This window comes from Triturus cristatus, chromosome 1_2 (assembly GCF_964204655.1).
Source record: "Triturus cristatus chromosome 1_2, aTriCri1.1, whole genome shotgun sequence".
Classification (NCBI taxonomy): Eukaryota; Metazoa; Chordata; class Amphibia; order Caudata; family Salamandridae; genus Triturus; species Triturus cristatus.
In genome coordinates this window covers 128,226,039-128,247,118 of record NC_140580.1, presented here as the reverse complement: position 1 = coordinate 128,247,118, position 21,080 = coordinate 128,226,039, and the positions used below count along the sequence as shown (strand labels likewise).

Here is a 21,080-nt window from a genome sequence, read left to right as displayed (position 1 = left end):
GTCGTCAAACGCAACAGATCCACGAGTGGGAACTTCCTCCACAAGTTCTTCAACCATTCTTTCAAATGTGGGTGCAACCACAGATAGACCGCTTCGCCACCCACGAAAACGGCAAATGCCCAAGCTTTGCCGCCAGAAACCCACACCCATTGGCCAAAGGCAATGCGATATGGATGAACTGGTCAAGCAGATTTGCGTACGCCTTTCCGCCTCTCCCACTCATACCACTGGTGGTGCGCAAACTATGGCAACACTCACTGACTCTCATTCTAGTTGCTCCAACTTGGGCCAGACAACCGTAGTACACCACATTACTGGAACTGTCCGTAGTTCTGCACCAAAGATTACACCTCTCACCACGCCTCTTAACCCAGAACCTTGGAGAGATCAGACACCCGGACCCAGCTCAGCTCAACCTTGCGATCTGGCTCCTGGAATCTTACAATTCGGTTACCTTAACCTTCCTCCTGTCTGTATGAACGTCATTAAGGAAGCTAGACATCCTACCACTAGAGCCTGCTATGCAGCCAAGTGGAAACGATTTGTGATATATTGTCATAACAATAACATCAATCCCCTAGATGTGTCTATCCAACACATCATAGGCTACCTACTACACCTACAAAGGTGCAACTTAGCCTATACGTCTATTAGGCTACACCCTGCTGCCATAGCAGCATATCTACAAAATAGACAACATTTACCACTATTCAGGGTACCTGCCATCAAAGCCTATATGGAAGGACTCAAAAGGATAATTCCTCCCAGAGTTCCACCCTCACCTGTGTGGAATTTAAACATCGATGTCACAAGACTAATGGGACCTCCCTTTGAACCTCTACATAAATGTGAGCTACAATTCTTAACATGGAAGGTTGCTTTCCTAGTGGCCATTACTTCTCTAAGAAGAGTTAGTGAGCTACAGGCACTAACTATTCAGGAACCTTTCTTACAAATCCATCACAATAAGATTGTTCTCTGAACTAATCCTAAATTCCTCCCTAAAGTCATTTCTCCCTTCCACCTCAATCAATCTGTGGAGTTGCCCGTATTCCTCTCGCAACCACACACAGCTTTTTGTTTCTTTCTCTCCACCACACAAAGGCAATCTCATATCAAAGTCCAGGATAGCCAGATGGATTGTTAAATGCATACAAATTTGCTACCACAAAGCAAAACATACTTTAACTGTTCCTCCTAGAGCCCACTCTACAAGAAAAATAGGAGCTTCTATGGCATTTTTAGGGAACATTCCCTTAGATGACATCTGCAGAGCAGCTATATGGTCTACACCGCACACGTTCACAAAACACTATTGTGTAGATGTGCAATCAAAACATCAAGCTAGTGTGGGCCAAGCTGTACTCAAAACACTATTTCAGACTACTGCAACAGATACTGGTGGCCGCAGATAAGACGGGGGACTGCTGTACAATCAATGCATAGTGTTTAATCTGCAGCTCATATGCCTTGAACAGGAAATGCTACTTAGCAGTATGCATCTGTTCTTGGCATGTAGAGCTGCAGATCTACACACGCCCACCCGCCTCCCCGACTTCCTCTATCTGTTGCAGTATTATCTTATTTAGATACAGCATACAAGTGGCATCTTCCTGTTTCTTACAAAGCGCCATCATTTCCCTGCTGGCGAAAAACAATCTGAGGATGGAGCCGATGCCCATGCGCACTATGATCCTAAGGAGGAGTCACCTATCTTCTGACTTCCAAAGACTTTCCAGGACAAAAACAAGTGCAAACATCCGGGTCCAACACCAGATGGTGATCTATGCATAGTGTGTAGATCTGCAGCTCTATATGCCAAGAACAGATGCATACTGGTAAGTAGCATTTCCCTTTTATTAGTTGGTGTGGATCTCCTTATTGAGTCGTGTCTCATTTATTGAGCAGTGTGTGTTTTTTCAGATGTCTTGCACTCCTCTGATGAGCCTAAGGCTGCTCGACCGCAATAACCCCTAGAAGAGGACCTTGGGATTGCCATAGCAAGCCCTTGTCCACTTACAAGGGCTCCCCTGGACTCTTTACACAATATCTCATTTTGATACATCATCTAAAGAGCCAGCTTCCTAAGTGAAAATATTGGTCACTAATGTAGTTATTTTCTCTGCACGTTTGACCATGTTTCTAATGGGAAAATCTTATACATTCACCCTAACCACACCTCTTAGGCCTACAAACTGTACAAAAAGGTTCAGGCTTTCACAGATTTGATTGCCAGCTATGCAGCCATTGATAATGGACTTAAACTGGGGATCAAGCCTGACCATAGTGACACCCCCTTCTCCTAAAACTCCTCCCCTCCGTCTCTGCTAACCCTTTAATGGTTTGAGGTTTACTGTATCCTCTCTATATACACCAAAACTGAATGCCTTGTGAGGAAGGGTCGCCACACAAATTTGACCCCAGTGAATCTTGAAGACAACCAAAGTCAACTAGAGTGCAGTCCTATGGGCTAACATTAGCCCAGGTCTGATTTTATAAAGAATAGTGTAGGCCTGAACACAAAATATGCTTGGGGTTGTATATCTAGCCCAGAAGGTCTAAAAAAGCTTCCACGTGATGTATCTTAATTCTAACGGATTTATATACCTAGATGTAATTAAATGTCTGTCTTCCTAAAAGCAGTGGCACTTGACTGCCCATTGTTAATGAGTCATTTACTGTCATTCATCTTCAGTACTTGATTATCCAACCCCAGCCTTCTCCAGAGCTTGCTGCTCTCGGGGGCCTGAAACAATGCACATCCTGGGACGAGGTGCCAAGCCTCCTCACTCAGGATGGGCAGGGTCCACGTATGGGAAGCTTCAAAGGCTTGCCGCCTTTGTGAGCTTCCCCAGGCCACTTGCTGCTTTCAGCAACTGGTCCCCACTGGTTCTGACCCCGCTTTGCTTGGGAGAACCGGCGGGAAAAACAAGTGAGTTAGAGAGGTGTGCTCACCTCTGCCAACTCCACCCCTAAGGTGGGGTAGGTGAGGTCAATCACAACTTTCAGTCCCTGCCATCTTGCAGATGGGGAAACCAGCCAACCAGAGTGAGACATATTCCCCTCTTCAACTGGAGGGTGGCATAATAAGGGGTGTACCCACCCCAAGGAAGAGACCCATTGGTCCCAACGTTTACTTGTAACACCCCTAAATCTAGTATTTTGGGGGCACCCCAAACCTTGCTTCCTCAGACAAGAAACCAGAAGAAGGACCGAACAGCCGTGCCGAAGCTAACAAGAAGAGGACGCCCACTGACTTGTCCCCAGCCCTTCTGGTCTGTCCCCACCTCGAACCTACAGAAGTGAAACCCCGGTGTGTCCAGCAGCCTCAAGAACCCCGAGGACCTTCCCAGCCTTCAAAAGAAAAGACTCTGTCTCCTGTGAACAACTGATTTGTTCACCAACAGACTCCAGCTCCGGCAGGATCTGCGAGTCTGCACCACCCTGCACCCGACTCCCACGGCCCAGGTTCGAGTGGCCCAACACCAAGAGCAGGTCTCCCATGCGATCCTAACCCAAGATCCGGTGACCCCTGACCTGCCTCAAGCCAACACCTGCAGCCTCAATCCAGAAGGCCTCCCCAACCGCGACAAGGAGCTGGTAAGAAGATCCGACCCTAAAAGACACTCCTGCACCCAACGCCCCACGGCCTTGGGTGGCCCAACCAACGGTGTCTAGCCAACACCCAGCATCCCAACTTACCTCTCCAAGTGGTGGTTGCACCCAGAAGACCTTTGTCACCGAGTCAGCAGTTCTTTTGCAAACCGTAGACTCCCCATTGAAAGCTCTGCACCCGGCCGCCCAAGTACAGCTGAGGGTTCATCTTTTGTGCTAGCCTAAACCCACATTTGCCCTGAGCTTAAGTTCAGGAGCTTGACCCTGGGGGACCCACGAGTCTACCCCCAGAATACCAACTCCCACAACCGAATACTTACCTTTGAACCAATAACCCTATTTTCCTCCATAGGATAACATTGACTGTTTTTCTGTGAAAAGTTTCTAAGTGTGAAGTTGGAAAATCTAAGAAACCGTTTAAACCTGTAACTGAATAACAAACACTTTTACTTACCTGTTTACAGGAAATGTCCCAGTGTATTATCCAGGTATACTGCACTGTCTAAGAAAAGTAATCTGTGAAGTAATCTACTTGACATTCTACTAAAAAGCCAATACAAAGTATCTGTACAATCTATCAAAGCATTGCATTACTAGTAGTTCTACTGTAATCAAATCAAAAGTATATATACCTGAAGGAACTGAATATCAACAAACAGTGCGGACATTATGTATATGTTAATAACATCAGAGGACCGATAAGTTGTTGGAAATGTCTGGTACAGATACCTTTTGACGACCCTTCCTAAACAAGGGAGCTTGTAAAAGAAGCCTGTCATCAGGCGCTCATTAGGGGGGGCTTAATTAATGCGCGTTCCTTAGTCAGACATGCTTTAGATATTAAAGAACTGATCATGGATAATGAATTAGACTTTTTATGCATTACGGAAACTAGGTTAAAGGAGGACTGTAATCCGGATATTGCGGTCGCCTTGCCCCCCAACTTCACTATGTGTAGGAAAGACAGAGAGGATGGCAGGGGAGGGGGAGTAGCCATTATACACAGAGAGACCTTGCTATGGAAGACCTTTATCCTACAAGGGCTAAAAGGAGCAGAAACATGAGCTTCTGCTGTCCTATAAATAATTCCTTTTCTGGGGCTTTGTTATATCGCTCTCCAGGTAACAGTAATTTCTTCCTGGATTCACTAGGGGATGCTCTCAGTGAAGCATTACTTAGATATTCAAATTTTTCATTGCTTGGAGATGTTAACTTGCATTTGGAATGTAATAACAGCCCAGGAGTTTAATCTTTCCTGGAAATGGTCACCCTACTTGGCATGAAACAAGTTGTTCAGGGACCAACACATAGAGCAAGACATACGTTGGATGCCATTTGCACCAACTTCCCGTCACTTCAGATAGAAAATCCAATCCCACAGGTGTGGTCTGATCACTGCTTTATTTCTTTTGCCTTTTTAATCCCTTAGAAGAACTGTGCAGTCATGAACAATAACACGGGTGCACCGAGGCGGAAATGGCATTTATTAGCCGTAAATCCTTCCTTATTAGCAACAGCCCAAGATACGGTTCCAACACTTACGGGGGAACCGGGAGAGGATTCGCATAGGTTCCATAATTGGATAACATCTATAGGTAAGGAACTAGATCCCCTTAAGTGCTCTGCTCGTATACTAAAAGAAAAATCCACAATGATCCTTGGCTTTCAAAAGAGCTGGCGGAACTTCATCTGCATTGCAAACAACTTGAACGCAAATTGAGAAGGGGATATGAAGTAACCAATTTGCAAACCTTCAAAATGTTTAGGAAACAATATCACTTGGCTATTAAAATGGCTAAAAAAGAATATTTTCATAATTGAATAACTATGGCAAAGCACAACCAAAAAGAAATATTCAAAATTGTAAAGTCTTTTACAGATCCCAAAGCTTTGCATTCTGAGATCCCCCCCGTCCCTTATGCTATGTAATGAAATCGCACTTTACTTTGAAAACAAGATTAAGGAATTTTGAGATCCATAGCCCCCCGGACTTAACCGAGGGAAAGGTGCTAGACCATAGAACGGACAGCTCTGTCCTTCAAGCCTTCCAAGCTGCCTCACTAGCTCAGACTAAAGAGGCGATATTAGCCTGTAAATCAGGCTCTCCATTGGACGCATGCCCCCCAACTTTTTTACATCATATTATCGATGTTGTGAATCCTGTGATCAACATCGTGAATTCCTCCCTAGCTACCGGCATAGTACCGGATGAATGGAAATTTGCCGTTGTGAAGCCACTTAAAAAAAACAGAATGTAGACTCATCTAATTTATCCAATTATAGGCCTATATCCCTGTTACCAATTTTAGGTAAGATCACAGAGAGAATAGTTTATAAAGAACTCTCTAGTTTTTCGGAGTCCACTCTGATCTTTCATCCCCGTCAATCTGGATTCCGCTCAAAACATTCGACAGAATCAGCGTTACTCGAGATATCGGACACCCTGAAATTCATAACGGACAGTGGCAGGAAGGCAGTCTTGATTCTTTTAGATCTGTCTGTCGCATTTGATACCATTTCGCATAATATCCTGCTAGCCAGACTGAGATCTTGTGGCATTTCTGACTTCGCATTGGCATGGATTACATCTTTTCTGTCAAATAGAAAGCAGGTTGTTTTTTTGGGATCCTTTCTAACGTCGGAACATACCGTTACTACAGGTGTCCCACAGGGGGCTTCTCTTAGTCCTCTTTTATTTAACATATATATAGCCCCACTCATTAAGTTGATCTCGACTTTTGGGATCGAAATTACATCTTATGCTGATGATACCCAGCTGATTCTGTCACTGGAAGAGAAATCCACGAGAGCTGAAGAAAATTTCAAAGCTTGTTTTACGGCAGTCATCAAATGGATGAAAAATAACCATCTCTGCTGTAATACTGATAAGACAGAAATCCTTCCAATCGGAAAAAACAACTCTTTCCAACCGAAGGATTGGTGGCCAGATGATACTGCAGCCCCCCATCAACGGTGGAGGTTGCAAAAAATCTGGGAGTATGGTTTGACTCTTCCCTTTCTTTTAAACCGCATGCCCGAAAGGTAACAGGGACCTGTTTTGGTCTCATCAAAACTTTGAAAAAATTATTTAATTTGATCCCGCTTGTCGTGAGGAAAACAGTAGCAGTGGCTCTTATATTATCACGGCTGGACTACTGTAATAGCCTCCTGGCAGAGATTAATAAAGCTACCCCGAGGAGACTACAAGTGGTACAGCACGCAGCAGCCAGATTGGTCCTAGGGCATCCTCGTAGTGCATCTGCCGCCCTGAAGACCCTTCACTGGCTCCCGATTCATAAAAGAATTTTGTTTAAATTACTATTGACAACGTTCAGAGCATTTTGCCGCTTGGGTCCTGTATACCTCTCTACAAGAGTCAAACCATATATCACAACGAGGACACTTAGATCTAGCTCTGCAAATCTACTTAAGGTTTCTGGCTTCAAATTGTCAACCAAAGGAGGAAAATCGGCAACGGTATTGGGGGCAAAGGCCTGGACTTGCATGCCAAAGGAACTTAGAGCGACAGAACAGGAAGAGCAGTTTAGAAAGGCTCTAAAGACTTGGATTTTTGGAAAAGCAGACGCCAGCTGTCTGGCCCTGATTTAGCTTTCAAACTGATACAGCTGACTTTAGTTATCTACAGCGCCAGGAGACTCCGTTAGGATTGACAGTTGCGCTATATAAGCTATACTTTTCATTTCATTTCATATATACAACTGCAATACAAACTGTTGGCAAACTGATTATTACTGCAAAGTACTTATCACTTACCTGTGCCAGGCTTGCTTGATTCTAGGAAATAAAATAACTAAAAGAATATTTTTATACAAACAACATTGGTCTGAGTTCAGTCTTTGAGTGTGTGACAATCATTTGCTAATTGAGTGTGTCCAACAAATGCTTAACACTATCCTCCGATACAGCCTTACTGCCCCACCACACTACCACAAAGAGAGTAAGATGCTATCTACTTTTACCTCTGCATACCTTTAGGGTTCAACTGGACTCTGTGCACACTATCACTTTGGTATAGTATATTCAGAGCCAGCTTCCTACAATTGTGCTTCACACAAGCACATGTATCCTTTTTGGTTGAAGAATTGGCATGCCTGGTTCTTTTGCTATATAGTATTTGTGTATATCAACCAATACTGCGGTTATCCAGTAGTAGGGTATCTTTCATAGTTTCACATGCCTGAATCATTCCCGTCGTCGGGATGGGAGTCCCTGGTACATAAATAAAGTAATGTCCCATTAGACATATATAGTAATAGGCCAATGGCCTCACATTAGTAACAACTCCATGTCCTTTTGTAAAAAGGACCAAACTCTAGAGAAGAGCCAATCGGCTATCACCACCCTCTGGAACCCACCTGGAAGGGGCTCTAGTCCCTCAGATTTTCTACCACATGTCGTGCTAAGGGAGTCTCCCCTGAGCTCTGCTCAGTTTTCCTTCATTTCTGGATTTCCACTGATGTTTTCTTCAGGATTCCTTCTTGTGTGTGGAGTTCTCACTCTCTTCATGGCAGATACTCCTAAGAAAGGCCTTTTTAAGCCCTGCGCTTCCTGTGGTAAAAAGAGTCTTCATTTTGATGACCAACACAAAAACTGCCTCTATTGTCTTTACCCGGACCACTCCTCAAAGGACTGTAAGGTATGTCATACCTTTTCTTCAAAGACCCTTAAAGATCGGGAGGGACGCCTTCTAATTTGGCTGCAGAGGTTTAAGGATAAAGACCAAGTCCTGTCTTCTGAGGAGAGTGAAGGCTGCTCTACATCTTCAAAATCCTCTCAGAAAAGGCCCAGAGTTGCTTCTCCGGGACCTTCGTTGCAGCCCCCTCAAAAGAAGACGCACAAAAAGTCTTCAGAGGCTCCCCTTAAGGCTTTCCCATCAAAGGTTTCTCCACAGGAGGTCCCTCATACCTTTAAAAAGCCTGGTTCCACCTCGTCAACGACGGCTTCGTCGACGGTGAAAAAATCCCCATCTACACCTGTGGGGATAACTTCGTCGACGACGACCGTCTCCACCTCTTTGGCATCTTCTGCCTCGTCGACGGCTGCTAAACCAGTGTCGTCGAAGATAAAAATTAAAAAGTCATCGTCGATCGCTACTCAATGTAGACGAAGAGTGTTTCCTCGAAGTCTATCCCGTCGACGACGAAGACGACCCCGTCGATGACGGCTCCGTCAACGACACTGTTGACGAGGGCTCCGTTGACGATAACACCGCCGACGACACCGTCGACGAGGGCTCCGTCGACGGGACCTTTGTCGACGTTCCCTTCAATGGTGCCAGTTGGTGCTTCACTGTCAACGACTACACAGACGACGGACTCGTCGACGACGCCAGAGTCCAAAGTGGAGAGTGCGTATGTCCATTTCAAAATCACAAAACGCACATTGACACCTGCCCTGACTTCTCCTAGCAGGGTCCAGAAGTTACCTCTGACTCACCTTTTGGAAGAGGCGGAAGATTCAGACGATGGTGGTATGTTCTGAGCTGCCGCAAGTCCTTCCGAACTCCACGTCAAGTACCAAGAGAGTTCGGACTATGACGAACAAGAACCAGAAGACCAGCCATATTATCCTGATGACAGCCATCCTCCCCAATCTCCCATGGTTTGTCCGCCCGCGTCTTTGGTTTCTGACCTCCAATTTCTGATTTCTGACTACAAACAGAGATTTCCTACTTCTGCTACGTCTCCTGTTCCGGTAGTCTCTCCGCCGTCAAGGCTGCAGCCTACACATCTTCCTCCACTGTCTGTGCTGGTCATGCCACCACCTCCAACTTCCACAGATGATGAGGATGACGAGCAACAAGAGGAGGGAGAACTCCATGATTCTCAATCGACTCATGATGAGTGGGATGATTATGTTATCCCTTGTCCAGCGTCTCCGGTGCCTACTCAAGCTGATTCGCCTCCGGAGGATATCGGGGGTTTTCATAATGTCTTGGAAAGAGCCGCACAGCGTTTCCAGATCCCTATGCCTTCTCACCAACAAGATTGTTTCCTTTATGACTTTAAAGAACCTTTCAAAAAGTCTGTACAATCAGTCCTTATTATTGACTACATCTGGGATCAGGGTGTAAAAATAATGCTCAATCCATCTTCGATTCCTCCAGTGTTGCCTCAGCTGGACAAAAAATACAGAGCTCCGGACACTGCTCCAGCCTGCCTTACCGGACATCCAAAGCTCACTCAGGCTGCTCAGAGAAAATCTAGAAACCCTGCTGCCCCACTGTCTGCTCCTCCTGACAAAGAAGGCAGACGACTTGATAATATTGGAAAACGTTTTTCTTCGATGTCTGCATTGACAGTACGTGCGTCAAATTCTTTAGCGTTATTAGGGCGCTATAGCAGGCAGATGTGGGCGGACATTGCTCCATACTTGGGAGCCTTGCCGGATGACTCGAGGGAAGAAGCAAAGAAGATCTTGCTGGAGGGCGAACGTTCGGCTTCCGAGATCGATTGTGCGATGGATAGCGCCTCTACTGGTTTTCCTCAACTAGCTGGCGCTGCTGTACTACGACGCCAAGGTTGGCTGAGGGCAACTTCATTCCGGCCGGAAGTCCAGACAAAGATTCTGGACATGCCCTACGATGGTCAGCTTCTCTTTGGCCCGCATATTGATGAGGCTCTTCAGGGTATAAAAAAGGATACTGACACAGCTAGGGCTTTGGGTAACCTTCATTTAAAAAAAAAAAAAAACCTTTTCATGGCTCAAGGGGTAGAGGTCAATCTTCCACCAGAGGAAGTTACCAACAATATCGGCCTTCCTATTCCTCCTCCAACCAACAATATCGGCCACAGTACCAACAACAGCAATCATCTTACCCTAAAACCTCCTTTCGAGAAAAAGGAGGACGACAGAAGGACGCTGCTCGGCGGCAATGACTTTCCTCTACCGTCGATCCCCATCTCCTCTCCACCCTTCAAAGTTGGAGGAAGGGTTACCCACTTCCTAAACAATTGGAAACAAATAACAACGGATCGCTAGGTTCTTCAAATGATACAGTTTGGACATTCACTAGAGTTTATTCACACTCCTCCCCAGACCCCTCCTCACCCTATGCTTCACAAAAATCTCCACCCTTTGCTCCTGGAACTTTCACTCATGCTCCAGAAGGGATCTATAGAAAGTGTTCCTCTTCGTCAGCGGGGGAAAGGGTTTTACTCCCGTTTTTTCCTGGTGCGCAAAAAGGAGGAGAAATGGAGACCAATCCTGGACTTGAGAAGTCTCAACAAATTTTTAAAGAAACAGTAGTTTCACATGGTTACCATCCAAGAAGTGCTGCACCTTCTCAAAGCAAACAACTACATGGTGTCTTTGAATCTTCAGAATGCCTATTTCCATATCCATATCCACAGAAACCACAAAAAATTCCTGAGGTTCGCCGTGGCAGGCAGACATTACCAGTTCCGAGTCCTGCCCTTTGGACTCAAGTCGGCTCCACGCATTTTTACGAAATGCCTCTCTCCAGTGGTAGCATATCTCAGACAGCAACACAATCAGGTCTTTCCCTATCTCGACGACTGGCTCGTCAAGGTTCCTTCTCTGGACGGTGCGACCAGGTCTTCCGACGCCTGTCTGCAGCTTTTCAGTCACCTAGGACTCCCTCTGAATCAGGATAAGTCCGTTCTCCAGCCTTCTCAGCAGATAACCTTTCTGGGTGCTACTCTCGACACAACCCAGAATTAAGGCTTTCCCATCATAAGAGCGACAGAACAATCTTCTTCATTTGGCAAGTCACATAAAATCCATGAAGTCTCTCTCGGTACGCATCTTCAAATCCCTTCTCGGAATGATGTCATCCTGTATTCTGCTTGTTCCTTACTGTCGCCTCCACATGCGCCCTCTCCAGGAAGCACTGTCGGCTCAATGGATTCAATCCGAAGGATCCTTCGACGATGTCATTCAAGTGACCCCTCAGATGGTCACTGCTCTGCAGTGGTGGACTCGTCCACGGAATCTTTCGCAAGGTCTGCCTTTCTTGCTCCAGGCTGCTCCACAGGTCATCACAACAGATGCGTCCCTGGAGGGTTGGGGACCTTTCCTCCAGAAACTTCGAATCAGCGGGAAGTGGTCTCCTGCTGAACGAAAGCTTCACATAAACCTCCTCGAGCTACAAGCTGTCTATCTGGCTCTCCTGGCGTTCCTTCCCAGGATCAAAGGTTCTCTAGTGCCTGTCCGGACGGACAATACTACGACGATGCACTACCTGACCAAGCAGGGAGGGACTAGTTCCCTGACACTATCTCACGAATCTCAAAAGATCTGGAACTGGTTACTCCATCACAACATTTCCCTTCGAGCGGAATATGTTCCAGGTACAGACAACGTACTGGCTGATTCTCTAAGCAGGCAAAAAACAACATGCCACGAATGGGAGTTGAACCAGCGGACTCTCGACCGCATATTCTCCCAATGGGGTACTCCTCTCCTGGACCTATTTGCTACCAAACCGAACGCCAAATGCCAAAATTACGCAAGCTGGCATCCCCAACGAGGATCTCTAGGGAATGCATTTTCGATTGCGTGATTCAACGTCTTTGCATACGCTTTTCCATCGATTACCCTGATTCCCAGGGTCCTCAGAAAAATGAAGACAGAACCCTGCACGCTAATCCTAATAGCTCCGGCGTGGCCGCGTCAGCATTGGTTCACGGAGCTCCATCTTCTCTCTCTGGAGCCGCCGATCTCTTTGAAACCGTTTCCCACTCTCCTCACAATGAACCGGGAGCAAGTCCTACATCCGGATCCAGCATCTCTCAAGTTATCGGCTTGGCTCCTGAGTTGCAACAGTATCTTTCTTGGAAGACAGCACTCCTTCTAGCCCTTACCTCTGCCAGGCGTGTAAGTGAGCTCCATGCATTCTCAGTTCAAGACCCTTTTTTTCAGTTCAAAGATGACAGGGTCATACTGCGGACTAATCCTAAATTCGTGCCCAAAGTCCTGTCAGACTTTCACCTCAATGAACCTATAGTCTTATGGACCTTTTTTCCAAATCCTCAAACGGCGGCAGAAAGAACTCTACACTCTCTAGACCTTAAACGCTGCCTTAAATTCTATCTTCACAGGACAAAATCGTTCCGCAAATCCAACCAACTCTTTGTGGCTTACAGTCGACCTAGGAAAGGTCTTCCACTGACTAAACAAAGTATCTCTCGTTGGATCTCTGGAGCTATTACTTTTTGTCATCAGCAAGCGGGCCACCCCTTGTGTTACACGGTTCGAGCCCATTCCACTAGAGCGATGTCTACTTCCATGGTACTCTTTGCGGGTGTCCCTATCACAGACATTTGCAGAGCGGCAAAATGGAAGACGCCGCATACATTTACCAAGCATTACTGCTTGGATACGGAACTCATGAAGGATGCTGCGGTGGTACAGGCGGTGTTGCGACATCTATTTCGCTAGAGGTGAGCCCTTTTTTCATCCCACCATCCTTTCTTTTATACGCACATTTCTATATTGTGTTCCATAATGGTTTCTTTGATTGACCTTTGGTACTTTCTATGTTTTACATTGATATGTTATTATCTGATGAATTTTTATATGCTGTACCATCCGAAATGTGCTTATCATTGCTTACTACTCTTATTCAGGCATGTGAATCTATGAAAGATACCCTAATACTGGATAAGGAATGCGTTACTTACCTGTAACTGCAGTTTTCCAGTATTGGTATCTTTCATAGATTCACATGCAACCCACCCGCCTCCCCTGAAAGGGCTCACCTAGTTCTCTCAGTGATACACCTTCTTAGCACTGTGCTTCCGAAAATCTGAGGGACTAGAGCTCTTTCCAGGTGGGTTCCAGAGGGTGGTGATAGCTGATTGGCTCTTCTCTAGAGTTTGGTCCTTTTTACAAAAGGACATGGAGTTGTTACTAATGTGAGACCCTTGGCCTATTACTATATATGTCTAATGGGACATTACTTTATTTATGTACTGGGGACTCCCATCCCGACGACAGGGAATGATTCAGGCATGTGAATCTATGAAAGATACCAATACTGGATAACTGCAGTTACAGGTAAGTAACGCACTCTTTCTCCATCACCTAGGTGAAAACTAATCTACAGCTCTCCTTGAGATGTGCAGTTAACTTTGGAACTACATATTAACCAGCCTAGGCAAAGGATTCTGAGGGCAGTTGAGACCTGCCCGGTTATCATAGAGACCATCTTCCATGTACAGGTCCCCAGGAGACGTTTATGATTAGTGGTTCCAGAGTATGCTGGATTTGATGCTCACTTGTCTTTACAGTTTTTGTCGTTTAACTCATTATAAGCCAATGGAGCTTCGTAATCATTTGGATAACAATCCGATACGAGTTCAAAAGATGTGTGGCTTATTATTCATTGCTTGTGTTTTTCTCAAGGGGTTTGCTCACAGTTTCTTTTAACACAGTAATAATTAACTCCATTCATCTGAGCTACCTGGTTTCTTCTAGGAAACCAATAAATAAACTTTCAAATGACATTACACACTTCTCAAAAGATAGTTTCAGACACATGGAAAAATTAACCTTAACCAGTGGATGGCATTATAACAGTATTTTGTTCTTGTATTCTGTATTTTATTGTATTGTATTATATTATACAAACTAAATATAATTTTGAGCTGTACCTTCACTGAAGAACTTTCTGTTATTTGCTTTGTCACGTAGGTGCTTTGCCCCAGATGTGATGTTGGCGTTGTGGCACATAAAAGGAAACAGAAGAAACTGAATGAACCACCAGGACTGAGTGGAAAGAAAGTATTTGCCAAGTTGGAGAGCCTGGCTGATTTAGAAAGTGCGCTATCTGAAAGCAAGGACACTGCAGCAGCTGTATGTATTCTATTCTGCGCTGTAACATAATTTTTTTTTTTTTGGAAGCCCCCTAGTCTTGCAAGCCTTAGGCGAGCCCATTGGCAAATATTTCCAGAAGACTTTTAATAACGTTTGTTATTGCTTTGTTTTGGAAAAGAAACTTGTAGGATAATCGATTGTGAAAGTATGGGGCTGAGATTCTTTAGTCTTGTTTGCTATGGCTGAGCTCCCAATTTCTAAAATGAAGTTACTGCTTAAAAATAAGGCTTTCAAATCTTACCCTTTGTAGCTTGGCACAAGCAGCATGACTTTCCTCAGAGAAAGCGCATATGGTGTATGAACACAAGTACTAAAAAACATTCACGCAGTACAATTTCCAAACTAATTTCCATGAAAGAAAGACAATCCTAGATTATTATAACCCAAAACTAAATTAATGTATTGCATTTTTGGAGAAAAGGATTTACGGCATTAGTGCCCTGGTTGTGTGTTTAAAACATAGCCCCTAGTATTTAATAGTTAATTCATCTTTGGCGTCTTTGAAACAGACAATGGGCCCTAGTCAAGTGGTTTAAAAAAAATTGTTCTTGCTGGCCTTTTAAACCCCCATCTCTGGAGTTTGAAATATCTTTAAGCTTCAGGGACCATTCCTTTGTTTGGACAGAAGGCCACAGGTGTGGAACAAGACTTGCCCCAATTTCTTTTAGGACCACAGTCAAAAGATGAGTGTCAGGTGGAGTTGCCTGGCTTTCTCATGACGTCACACTGATTCTATTTCTGGGACTTTACTTTTCCCCATCTCTATGAAATGTTATCTTCACAGCAAGAGGAATTCCTAGATGAGATTTAATGCTTTAGGAAGATACTACTTTCCCAAGATTCAAATGAAGGCAGGTCGAGACAAGAGCGGGGTTCTTTAACTGCAGTCTTTGTCTTTGTGTCGTCTTAAATTCTATCAACTGTCTGACATGTGAGTGAGCACTTTACTTAATATTGGCAACTCGATAATGATTGTAAGTGGTCTCAACTCGTTGTCCCTCACAACCGCTGTTTCCAACACTGAATGGCTGATTCAACTCAGTGTACTGAGTCCTATCTTTTCGAGAGTGTTCCAGAGAGGTTTGGCTATGCTCTTTCTCCTTGGGCTCCATGGGTCCACCCTAAAGTCTGCCATTTATAATTTTGGCCAGACCTCTTATGATTAAAGCGAAACCCACCCCTCTTTCACACCTTTGCTATCTCAGAGAATGAAATGTAGGAAAGTCTGTTGGAGTAACTTCTTCATCTGAAAGAGACACGTTAGTGATAGATTCCTTACCTTAGACTACCCCATGCGTCAAACTGGATCCGGAAAGTTTTTTCGTTAGTAGTACCCCTGCGCGTCAGTAGGTGGCATTGTGCGGCTCCGCGTCCGTTGCTGGCGTCGTATGCGCCGAGATGACGTCACGGAGACTACTTAGGTGCCACCCATGTGCGCTGACGTCGGTTCTTCCTTTTTCCGCGCCAGTAAGCGCAGATCCAGTTAGAGAACGTACCTTAGTCGCTTTTTGACTATCTTTTTGACACTTTTTGTCTCCTGTAAGTTTGAGTTGGTGTCATAGGGATGCCTGGTTTAAAGTCTTGTAGGGCCTGCCGGTGCAATATGTCTGTGGCGGACCCCCGCAATGTCTCTCTACTGCCTGGAGAGCGATGACGACTTCCAGGCCTGCATGGACTGTTTGGCCATGGCCCGGAAGGCCTTGAGGGAGCGGCGCCGGAAGCTGTTTGAAGTCCGGCACTCGTCCCCACGCCGTTCGCGGTCTAGGGGCCGCTCCAGGGAACGCTCGCGGGGCCACCATCATCACTCCTCGGGCTGCAAGTCTTCACCCTCGGATTCGGGTAAGAGACGACACAAAAAGAAGTCGAAGAAGCGTTGTCGCTCTCCGATGTCCCCCTATTGATCCCCGTATGCGGACGAGGGGGACAGGGGGTTCTGCCCCTGTGTCTCCTTCGGAGCCTGGGAGTCCAGCGGCCTACCCACCTTACCCTGGTCCGTCAGCGACTCCCGCTCAGGTGCAAGAATTTATTGCCACCTTGGACCGCCTGTTTAGGCCTCGGGCTCCCTCCGGCGCGCCCTCGGGCCCCATGGACCCGTGTCCGGATCCTGTTGGGCCGTCGGCGCCGGTGGATCTGGCCCCGGCGCCGCTTGATCCTGCACCGCTGGCTCCGGCCACGGCACCACAAGGTCCCTTGCTGCCACCTCCGCCACCGCAGTGTGTAGTGTGAGAAAGTGCCATCTTTCTTGCATGGTATGCCCCCACTTTTTGCTAAATTGCTGAATGTACTTTGACTGAGTGTACCCTGGACTCCCGCCAATCAGGTGCCCAGGGCCTATGTTCCTTCCTTAAAACACACACACTCCAAATTGGCAAACCCTGGCCACATGTCAGCCCCTGGTAAATGGTACCCTAGGTACCCAGGGCCTTGTGACCAGGGAAGGCCCCTAAGGGCTGCAGCACTCATTGTGCCACCCTTAGAGGCCCTGTACCCTTACACACACACACTGCCTTTGCAGGCTGAGTGTCTGGGTGCAGGACAAAAATGAAGAGTCGACATGGCACACATCTCTGTGTAACATGCCCATTACCTACACTGCCAAGCCATATGTCAGCCACCCCTCTTTCACACCTTTGCTATCTCAGAGAATGAAATGTAGGAAAGTCTGTTGGAGTAACTTCTTCATCTGAAAGAGACACGTTAGTGATAGATTCCTTACCTTAGACTACCCCAGGCGTCAAACTGGATCCGGAAAGTTTTTTCGTTAGTAGTACCCCTGCGCGTCAGTAGGTGGCGTTGTGCGGCTCCGCGTCCGTTGCTGGCATCGTATGCGCCGAGATGACGTCACGGAGACTACTTAGGTGCCACCCATGTGCGCTGACGTCAGTTCTTCCTTTTTCCGCGCCAGTAAGCGCAGATCCAGTTAGAGAACGTACCATAGTCGCTTTTTTACTATCTTTTTGACACTTTTTGTCTCCTGTAAGTTTGAGTTGGTGTCATAGGGATGCCTGGTTTAAAGTCTTGTAGGGCCTGCCGGTGCAATATGTCTGTGGCGGACCCCCGCAATGTCTCTCTACTGCCTGGAGAGCGACGACGACTTCCAGGCCTGCATGGACTGTTTGGCCATGGCCCGGAAGGCCTTGAGGGAGCGGCGCCGGAAGCTGTTTGAAGTCCGGCACTCGTCCCCACGCCGTTCGCGGTCTAGGGGCCGCTCCAGGGAACGCTCGCGGGGCCACCATCATCACTCCTCGGGCTGCAAGTCTTCACCCTCGGATTCGGGTAAGAGACGACACAAAAAGAAGTCGAAGAAGCGTTGTCGCTCTCCGATGTCCCCCTATTGATCCCCGTATGCGGACGAGGGGGACAGGGGGTTCTGCCCCTGTGTCTCCTTCGGAGCCTGGGAGTCCCGCGGCCTACCCACCTTACCCTGGTCCGTCAGCAACTCCCGCTCAGGTGCAAGAATTTATTGCCACCTTGGACCGCCTGTTTAGGCCTCGGGCTCCCGCCGGTGCGCCCTCGGGCCCCATGGTCCCGTGTCCGGATCCTGTTGGGCCATCGGCGCCGGTGGATCTGGCCCCGGCGCCGCTTGATCCTACACCGCTGGCTCCGGCCACGGCACCACAAGGTCCCTTGCTGCCACCTCCGCCACCGCAGTGTGTACTGTGAGAAAGTGCCATCTTTCTTGCATGGTATGCCCCCACTTTTTGCTAAATTGCTGAATGTACTTTGACTGAGTGTACCCTGGACTCCTGCCAATCAGGTGCCCAGGGCCTATGTTCCTTACTTAAAACACACAAACTCCAAATTGGCAAACCCTGGCCACATGTCAGCCCCTGGTAAATGGTACCCTAGGTACCCAGGGCCTTGTGACCAGGGAAGGCCCCTAAGGGCTGCAGCACTCATTGTGCCACCCTTAGAGGCCCTGTACCCTTACACACACACACTGCCTTTGCAGGCTGAGTGTCTGGGTGCAGGACAAAAATGAAGAGTCGACATGGCACACATCTTTGTGTGCCATGCCCATTACCTACACTGCCAAGGCATATGTCAGCCACCCCTCTGGCTGGGTGCCTTATGCCCATGGTGTGGGCACAGGAGCAGGAGCCCTGTGCCCCTACAGTACCCAGGTCCATTCCAGGGCACTGTAAGTGCAGTGCTGCCATTTAAGAGTACATGGTGCTGAGAGCTCATCAAACACGAGCTCCACAGCACCATAATGGCAACACTGAAGACTGGGAAGTTTGGTATCAAACTTCTCAGCACATTAAACCCACACTGATGCCAGTGTGGGATTTAATGTACCGAGCACCCCAGAGGGCATCTTACAGATGCCTCCTTACAACTAACCTACAATCCACGTCTGCTCTGAGGCTGCCCAGGCTGCCACACAGCAGACACGTTGCTGGACCCCTGGGTGGGAGAGCCCCTGCTCTCCCGGGCCTGCAACAATGCACATCCTGGGTGAGGTGATAAATCTCCTCCCCCAGGATGAGCAAAGGGAAGCTTCAAAGGCCTGCAGCCTCTAGGAGTTTCCCCAGGCCACTGCAACCCCCACTCTGGCGGAAAGCTTGGCTGGAAACCCCATACAAGGACAGGGGATGTGCCAGCCTGCCCACCCCACCCCTCAGGTGGGGGAGGCGAGGTGAAGCACATCTCCGGGCTCTCGCCATCTTGAAGATGGGAGGCCCTACCCTATCAGGATTAGGCTACTGCCCCCCTCCCACAGGAGAGAGGCAGGATAGGGCGTGTACCCACCCCAGGACAAGGACCCATTGGTCCCTGGCCTTCACCTACCTGTAATGCCCCTAAATCTAGTATTTAGGGGCACCCTGAACCTTCCTTCCCCAGATCCCAGATTCAAAACTACAAAATGAGCAAGAAGAACAAAGACCTGCCCTGCAGCTGCTAAAAAGAGGAAGACACCAACTGCTTTGGCCCCAGCCCTACCGGCCTGTCGACCCTCGAACCTGCTCCTGCTCCAGCGCGGCATCTCTTGTGGCCAGCAACCTCAGAAACCCCGGAGGACCTGGCTACCTTTGAACTCTGATTCCCTGGGACTCCCATGAGTAGAGGCTCTACTCAGAACCTACCTTTCACCCCTGGCAGCAGCCCGGAACCGCGATCCCAGCCCACTCTGCACCCACTCTGCACCTGCCAAGCCTGGCCGGTGCCGGAGTGAACTAAACCCACGAGGACGACCCCACGGCGACTGTGACCCCGAGTCCGGCACCCAAGGACCCCCCTCGACAATCCTGGAGAAGCCTGCAGCCTCAGAACAGAGTGCCACCCCAACCGCGATCAACAGAGGGTAAGATTTCCCGACACCAAAAGGCACCCCAGCACCCGGCGCCCCACGGCCCTCTGTGCTCGATCCCGGGGTACCTACCTATCCTCCAACTACCCAACTTACCCCTCGAAGTGGTAGTGGCACCTGAAGAGTCCTCGTCCCCGAGCCTGCAGTCTTTTTCCAAACCGGAGATTTCCCATAGAAACCAATTGAGCGCCCGACGGCTCAAAAGCACCCTGCACCCAGCCACCCTGGCAGTGAAAACTCTACTCTAACCTACTTCCCCACTTGCCCTGAGTAAGTGACCAGGAGCCCAGCTCCCACAGCCGCGTGGCTTGCCAGACAGCAGCCACCAACCAAGGCCCCCCTATCCCTCATAGGATAACATTGGGCCTAACTCTCTCTGCACCCGGCCGTCCTGAAACCGCTGAGGGTGAACTAACTGTACCTACCTGACACTGGGGGACCCCTGAGTCTATGCCCAGAACTTCAACTCTGCCAGTCGAGTACTTACCCTTAAACCACTAACTTCATTTTCCTCATAGGGTAACATTGACTGGCTTTTTCTTGAAAATTCTTCTAAGTGTGGACTTTTCAAATCTTCAAATCACCAAAAATCAGCCGACAAAAACGAATTTACTCACCTGCTCTTAGGTGAGCTCCCAGTGCTGGATCTTGGTGCCCAGCACTGACTCTGAAAAGTACCCACAACTATACTTACCTTTAACTCATTTTTCTTCCATAGGAAACCATTGACTGCTTTTCTGTGAAATTTCTTCTAAGTGTTGATTTCTGCAATTTCTAAATATTCATCAAAAATCGTATACCATCTGAAAACGTAATTACTTACCTGTTTTGGATAAAGGTCCCAGTACTGAGTCTAGACACCCAGTACTGGATTACAAAAGTAACGATAACCTACTGTACCTGTAACCTTCATTTCCTTCCATAGGGAATCATTGATTGTTTGCTCTGAAATATTTTGTAAGTGCTAACTTTTGAAATAGCTAAATATTAGTTAAAAATCATTACAGTACCAAAGTCGACTTTCAACAGCTGATTCTGAGAACTGACCCAGGACTGGATCTAGGATCCAAGCCTGGAATTACAAAAGTAATCTACAAAGTAATCTGTTACATATAATTTGAATTTATCATTGGGCTCAATGTATTGTGTTTAGAAATAGAGTTGCCTACTGCAACTACTTGTAACTGTTTACTAAAAAGTCTATTACATATACAAAAGTATTTTTATGAAACATCTCCTGTCGAGAAAGTATATTTTAATTCCAAGTGTTGGTTCTAAAAAAAAAAACAAGCAT

At 47.2% G+C, this 21,080-nt stretch overlaps 1 pseudogene across 1 annotated transcript in view; it reads left to right on the top strand.

Annotated features, from left to right (window-relative positions):
• LOC146866943 (lysine-specific demethylase 5B-like) overlaps window positions 1-21,080 on the top strand; it is a 429,067-nt pseudogene that overhangs the window by 219,141 nt on the left and 188,846 nt on the right. Inside the window, exon 7 of the transcript XR_014966723.1 lies at window positions 14,293-14,454. The product of XR_014966723.1 is annotated as a lysine-specific demethylase 5B-like (transcript). The remainder of the gene's footprint in view (window positions 1-14,292; window positions 14,455-21,080) is intronic.